At 50.5% G+C, this 7991-nt stretch overlaps 1 pseudogene; it reads right to left on the bottom strand.

Annotated features, from left to right (window-relative positions):
• Positions 1–3815: 3815 nt before the first annotated feature.
• Positions 3816–5371, bottom strand: LOC139832620 (uncharacterized; annotated as a pseudogene).
• Positions 5372–7991: the final 2620 nt, after the last annotated feature.

Genomic DNA, 7991 nt, shown 5'->3' on the forward strand with positions numbered 1-7991 from the left:
AGGGATGTATCGTGGAGCGCTCTGAGATAGGCCAACCATATACGCACTTGCTTGTTCTCAATGTGTAGCTTTCTGCAAGAGGCGCGTTCAAGACTTCAAGCCGCGTTCCAGCCTTATCGGGTAGTACGCTCCTGCTAGAAGTTATGCCCCTGATCTGCAAACGGCCAGACATCATCAGAGTGACAAGATAATGCCAGATTTGACAGGTACAGTTTTTTCAAATTTGCCGCGGGCTGGGACGGGATTGGAAGTTGGTCATCAACAAAGTGAAAACCAGCCGGGTACTCGTATCCTACTTCCCCTCAGTTTACGCTCTAGCTTTTTGCCATTATGGAAGAACTGAAGCATACTTACATTTCTTCTGAACTAAGTCATGGTACATGTTCATGTTAGAGAGAGACGTGTTCACTGTCAGTTGTACTCTGGTCCCATTAGGTTTGCTTATGCCTCACTTACGCGTGTGCAATTTTAGTACTGCGACTGCAAACAAGACAGATGAGGGAAAACGCCACACGATGGGGCGATCGGCTCTTGTATATTTATATCAGGTACGTGTACAGGATCCCTTGGTAAGCAAGGAACGTATCAATCTCAATCATAAGAGATTGGAGAAGATACGGCAGGTAAGTTTCCTAATGACTATACACGGTCGGTTAGATATACACAATATTTACTTTAACATCCCCCCGCAGTCAATGCGTCGGTAGAGCGAACGCATAGACTGTACCGAAAATCCAGAAAAAGCTGGGACGGAAGACCCTTCGTCATGATGTCGACAAGCGATGCGAGGATGGCACGTGAAGAACCCGAATATGACCAAGAGACACCTTCTCGCGAACGAAATGAATGTCAATCTCGATGTGCTTGGTGCGGCGATGCTGAACCGGGTTGGAGGCCATGTAGACAGCACTGACATTGTCGCAGAAGACGACGGTCGCGGTGCGTAGGGGTCGATGTAGCTCGTGAAGAAGTTGTCGAAGCCAACAACACTCTGCAACAGCATGGGCGGCGCACGATACTCGGCCTCAAAGACCGGAGCGGGAGACCGTAGCTTGGCGTTTAGAGGACCAAGAGACCAGGTTGTCGCCGAGGTAGACGCAATAGCTGAAGTAGACCGACGAGTGTCGGGGCAGCCAGCCCAATCGGCGTCCGAGTAAGCGGTGAGCGACGCGAGAGGGCGTGGAGTGGAGGCGAAGACCGAGATCCGAGTTCCTTTCACATAACGAAGAATGCGCTTGACGAGGTTGAGGTGTGGCTCCCGTGGAGCATGCATGTACAAGCACGCCTGGCTGAACGGCATGAGCAATGTCCGGCCGCGTCAAAGTCGGTGCGAAGAGCGCCGGCAAAGCTGCGATACTCAGTGGGATCTGCAACAAGAGGACCATCATCGGCGGATAGCTTGCAACGAGTGTCTATGGGAGTAGAACACGGGTTGCAGTCGAGCATGCCAGCTCGATGTAGAAGGTCGATGGCGTACTGGCGCTGTGATAACATCATGCCGGACGAGGAACGGGTGACTGAGACGCCGAGGAAATAAGAGAGATCCCCGAGGTCGGTCATGGAGAACTCACGGTGAAGCATGTCGGTGATGTATCGAAGGAGATCCAAGCTGGAGGCGGTGAGGATGATGTCGTCCACGTACAAGAGCAAGTAGGCGAGCTCGGTACCTCGTCGTAGAACAAACAGGGAGGCGTCGGATAGCGACGCGACGAAGCCCATGCGATGCGCGTAGTGAGCGAAGCGCTGGTACCACGCTCTGGGAGCCTGCTTGAGGCCGTAGAGGGACTTGTGCAGCCGACAAACATGTTGAGGACGATCGGAGTCGATGAAGCCGGGTGGTTGCTCGCAGTAGACCACCTCGTCAAGATTGCCATGGAGAAAGGCGTTCTTGACATCGAGCTGATGGATCGGCCATGCACATGAGGCGGCGATGCTGAGGACGACACGGATCGTGGCCGGCTTGACGACGGGACTAAAAGTCTCATCGAAGTCAACCCCGGGCTGCTGAGAGAAGCCACGAACCACCCATCGCGCCTTGTAGCGGGCGAGACCGCCGTCGGAAGCAAACTTGTGCTTGAAGATCCATTTTCCTGAAACAATATTAGCACCAACCGGACGAGGAACAAGTGACCAAGTGCCGTTGTGAACGAGGGCGGCGTACTCGTCATGCATGGCGGCACGCCAGTGCGGATCCTGGAGGGCACCCCGGTATGTTTTAGGAATAGGCGAGATGGAGTCGTGAATGACAGACAAGTTAAGTTTGTCGACCGGCTTGGTGATGCCGTGTTTAGCTCGTGTGAGCATAGTGTGAGTGTTTTCGACGGGAATTGGAACGGAGCGACCACCACGACTGCGAGGTGGAGGTGGAGGTGGTGGTGGCGGAGTCGCGGCAGATGGCGCGGACGGGGAAGACGCTGACTCAGGCGAGCTAGCTGTATGTGCGGGCGTGCGCGGAGAAGACGCAGGCGAGACTAGAGGAGAGCGTGTGGCAGAAATCTCATGCACGCTAGGCTGGGCTGGTTGTAGCACATGCATCTGAGGTACGTGCTGGGTACTGGCTAAGTCAAGGAGGAAATCCAGATCATCTGACGTAGTAGAATTAGTGCGGGCAAATGGAAACTGCGTCTCGTCAAAAATAACATGACGCGAAGTGATGACGCGACGCGAAGAAAGGTCCATGCAGCGATAGCCACGGTGCGAGGAGGGGTAGCCTAGGAACACGCATGCGGTGGAGCGAGGGGCTAGCTTATGCGGCGCCGTGGCGGACTGATTTGGGTAGCACAAACAGCCGAAGACGCGGAGGTCCGAGTAGGAGGCAGGCTGTTGGTAGAGGAGGGTATAAGGGATGCGAAAACTAAGGGGCTGACATGGGCGTCTATTGAGGAGATAGGTTGCGGCAGCGAGAGCCTCGGCCCAGTAGGAGGGTGGCATGTGAGCTTGGAAGAGGAGGGTGCGGGTGATGTCATTAAGAGTGCGCAATGCACGTTCAGCTTTACCATTTTGAGGGGAGGTGTAGGGGCAGGAAAGGCGGAGGTGGATCCCATGGCGAGCTAGAAACTCAACAAAAGTGGAGTTGACAAATTCGGTTCCATTATCAGTTTGTAGGGATACTACGGGTAGATTAAACTGGGTGCGGGCATAGGCGATGAAGTTTATGAGGATGTCGGAGGTGTCGGATTTATGGCGTAAAGGAAACGTCCACATAAAGTGAGAGTAGTCATCAACAATGATAAGATAATATTTAAAACCAGAATTACTTGCAACGGGAGAAGTCCACAAATCACGGTGGATTAATCGAAAAGGAACAGTACTAACTGTTTGAGACCGACTAAAAGGTAGACGAACGTGCTTGCCAAGTTGGCACGCATGACACACCATGGTAGCATTATTACAAGGAATAGAAAATTGTTTGGATAAATGTGACAAGGCGTCACGGCCTGGATGTCCTAAGCGACGATGCCACAGCTCGGTGGAGTCGATGGAGGCGATGAGGCCGAAGGTGGATGGAGAGCTGGTGCTGGTGAAGAACTCATAGAGAGGACCGGGGCTACTGCAGCGTATGATCTCGCGCCGGGTTTGAAGATCCTTAATGGAAAAACCAAAGGGGTCAAATTCAACAGAAATGTAATTATCGGTAGAAAATTGGCGAGTAGATAGAAGATTTTTGATAATAGACGGAACAACTAGAACATTATTTAAGGAAAATGTGCGATGTGGCGTTGGTAAAGTAGTGTGACCAGTGAAGGAAATAGGGAGAGACACACCGTTGCCTACTGTGACATGGGAGGAAGAAGGGGCATGGGTAGGAAAAGAGATTATACCGGGTCCGAAACCATGTGAGAAGTGGCTCCGAATCCATGACCCAATGGCCGTTGTTGGCGGTGTTGTTCGTAGCCGCCATGAGAGCGGAGCAGTCCCATGCGGGTGCGCCGGCGTCGTTGCCGTGGATGCCGGAGCCGTAGTACGTCGTCGCTGGAGGAGGAGCGTTTGTCCCAAACGCTTGGCCATGCAGAGGAGCTAGCTGGGTCGTGTAAGCCTGTTGGCTGGAGGCACCAGGTGGATGGGCGAGCATGGTGCTGGGACGGTCCAGTAGGCCTTGGCCCAAGAAGACCTGGTCCGCTGCTCCAGAGAAGGGCGACCCGCCGGTCGGTCGCCGAGGTAGGCTGCATCTGTTGGGCTTGGCACGTATAGGGATTGAAGCAAATCCAGGGGCCTGGTGATGGAGCGGAGCCGCGCGTGTCGTTGGAGTTGTTGCCGAAGCGATCACCGCCGCCGTTCTTCTTCCTTGGGCGGTAGCGGCTGTTGCCGCCGCCGTTCCCACCTCCTCCGCCACCTCCGTGGTTGCGCCCGCTGCCGTTGTCGCCCCCGGAAGAGGAGCCGCCGCTGTTCCCGTACAACGCGATCGGTGGAGAAGGTTGGAAGGTGTTGCCGAGTTGGGTCTCACGGAGGAGAAGCGGCGACCGTGTTTGCAGGAACGTGGGAAAGGGCACCTGCATGGTGACGATGGTCGTGATGTCGGCGAAGCGGGGTTCGAGCCACGGAGACGGGTGAGGACGAGCGTCGATCGATCACGGGTTGCCCGACGTCACGAAGAGCATCGGAGAGGGCCTTGAGCTTGTGGCAGTAGCCGGTGATGGAGAGGTCGCCCTGGACGATGGCGCGGAACTCGGCCTCAAGGTGGACGGCGCGAGTCATCTGGTTGTCGAGGAAGAGGTTGCGGATGAGTGCGTAAGCCTCGAAAGCGGTCTGGTCCTCCCCCATGATGATGTCGAGGATTTCCTCGCTGATCGAGCCGTAGAGCCACGAGCGGACCGTGAAGTCCTGGCGGCACCACTCCGCGGTGCGAGCAGCAACGGGAGTGTTGGTGGTGACGTGGCCGGTGAGCTCGTATCGACCGAGAAGAACGCTGACGAGCATGCGCCACTTGGAGAAGTTAGAGGCCTTGAGGTCGAGGACGACAGGGACGTGCGTTTTCACGCTGGCGACGTTGACGGCGAGGGAGGCCGGCGAGGTGGCGACCGTCACAGTGGAGGAGAGGGCCGCGCTGGTGTCGGTGGAGAGGGCTGCGGTGGTCAGGCTGCCGACGGAGGCAGAGGTCTGGCCGGGAGTTGTCATGGCGAGAGGCGGAAGCTGGGTTTGGGATCGAAAGTTGTCTAGATGCAATCTAGTCTGATACCATGCAAACAAGACAGATGAGGGAAAACGCCACACGATGGGGCGATCGGCTCTTGTATATTTATATCAGGTACGTGTACAGGATCCCTTGGTAAGCAAGGAACGTATCAATCTCAATCATAAGAGATTGGAGAAGATACGGCAGGTAAGTTTCCTAATGACTATACACGGTCGGTTAGATATACACAATATTTACTTTAACAGCGACATTAGTGTATTTTTCGTTTCTGCAAATTCCACATGGAGTGAGATGCGGGATGATAGTTGTGTGCTGATCCTGAAGTTCAGAAAGTGACAGGCAACTTACCTTTACATTAACAAAAGGCAACATGCCACCGTATAATCCCATAAATATACTTGTATATTTACAACATATTGAGACAGATCACCATTTTAGGGGACAACGCGAATTTAATTATCACTCTGTTAAAGGGTGCAAATCGATCAATTTGAAACAAAAAAAAATTAAAGGAATTTGAAACAAAATTTAACCATTTGAAAAAAAACAGCAATGAAGCATCGAAAAATAGGTAAAACGACGAAGCAATTAAGCAGGCCGAGAGGGCCCATCTGAGAAAGAAACCAAGAAGCCCATGCAGTGCAAGGACTTGGATAGGCTAGAGGTCCTCTGTTGATTCCCGAGAATCATGCTGCACATACTCACATGGCCCAACATCTCATGGGGTGGTCAACTGGTCATGGGCTACTTGGTTTCAGACGGTTTCCAAAGGATTCTCCCGATATTTGTTCCTTTTCCATATGATATTCATTTTTTGGATAAGATGCAAAAATACCTGGGTTTATAGAATAATAAAGACCCATTTGACTCAGACTTACAAGATGCTGAAGGGCCAACTTACAAGGCATTAAACAAGAACATCAAAAAAAAAGGAACTGAGCTTGATCGTCGAGTTGTTATTAGGCTTTACTTACAAGAAGCTGAAGGACTAGCTTACAAGACATCAAACAAAACAAATAAAAACGAACTAAACAAGACACATGGCTTGATTGTCAAGTTCATCTTATTCGTATGATATTCTCGGGCTTTACTTATGTATTTAGTCCACTCATGAAAATTCCAAGCAGTTAATCCCTTTGTAGCAGCGCGCATACAACAAACACTATCAAAGTCAGTGTCGTTTTGGAGTCAATCTTTTTTTTCTTTATGGCAATAGTTGCACTTTACTAAATTCTTAAATTACCATTAAAGGGTTGATGGTTTGTCCCACCGTCAACCCTAACTTCAAGTTGCCAGTGACTCACCCATAATAAATCATGTTCCCGAGACCTAGCTACTGCGACAAAACTTCCCAGCCTAACCTCCAACTCTTCGCCTCACGTCCATCCAACCATCGACACCTCTGTTGGCCATCGGATATGAACAAGAAGTAGGGAGAGTGACACGAGAATTTAATTTGTAGGATTTTAAGAGAAGTCCAATTATCTGTTGCCATATTGGAAAATAGTTATCTGACGGTCAGCACAACCGTTGTAAAAAGGGTGGGTAGATAGAAGATGAAAAGTGGACATGCTTAGCTCCCTGAATGTTGAACTGTGGAAAGGATAACGACCGGTTACACACCATAGTACACCAGTAGGTCAAAATGGCCCTAAACCATGCATGCTCAAGCGCAAGGCTACACTTCGGGCTTGATAGGCGAGCTAGACCCGAAAGCGACTAGCGATCGATCGAAGCAATATGTGCAGCAACGGGTATGCTCCCCGTGTGAGCAACCGAGCGTCCATTACGGCCGGCCTCCCTTAGCTAATCTCCAACCATCCCATCCTAAGCACTCCACTCATCACATAAGGGCATCTACAATGCAGCCGTTTAAGATGGGCGCTAAGCTAAGGGCATCTACAATGCAGCCGCTTACAAGGGCGCTAAGGATGAAAATCCCAGCCGTTATGCTACGATGGGCTAAATTTCCTGGCGTCTTGCATGGGTAGCTGCTTAATTTGGAGGCGGCGCTTGGCCCAAATTGCTGTTACGGAACGACATCAACATCTTGAATAGATCCCCTTTGTTTGCAAGACTAGTTAAGGGTGAAGCTCCACATTGTAACTACAAAGTTATGAACAATGAGTACACCATGGGGTACTATCTCACAGATGGTATTTACCCTAACTATGCAACCCTTGTCAAGTCCATAAAAGAGAAAAAGGACAGGGCTTTGACAAGAAAGGAAGCTTGCTTCACCAAAAATCAAGGGGCATGCCGCAAAGATATTGAGAGAGCTTTTGGTGTCTTGCAAGCAAGGTTTGCAATTGTCCGGGGTCCTGCTAGGTTTTGGGACAAGGAAACTCTTGTTGATGTCATGACATGTTGTGTCATTCTTCACAACATGATCATTGAAGATGAAAGAGGTTTGAACTTGCCATGTTTCTATGACAATGTTGGCATCCGAGTGCAGCCCGAGAGGAACCATGATCGGATTGAAGCTTTTCTTGCAGCTCATCGAGGCATTGAAAATGCCGAGACTCATCACCAGCTCACCCAAGATCTGATTGATCACCATTGGCAGTTGCATGGCCAATGAGTTTTTACATTCATTTCCCATTGTTGTATTGTGAAACATTCATTTCCTATTCTTGTATGTGTGAAACATTTGTTATTTGTTTAATTCTTCCATTAGAACATTTATTGTAATAATTATGACGATTATTGTGTGATGTAAAATATTTATTTTATGTGAATGTTGTGTTGGTTTTAATATCCAAATTGTCAGAAAACCCTGTTTTGAGGGGTTGAAAACTCGTCCGAGTTTTTGGTCGGCGAAAAGTGAATACAGGGCCCTTTACTCGTATTTTACGGG

Source organism: Lolium perenne, chromosome 6 (assembly GCF_019359855.2).
Source record: "Lolium perenne isolate Kyuss_39 chromosome 6, Kyuss_2.0, whole genome shotgun sequence".
Lineage (NCBI taxonomy): Eukaryota > Viridiplantae > Streptophyta > Magnoliopsida > Poales > Poaceae > Lolium > Lolium perenne.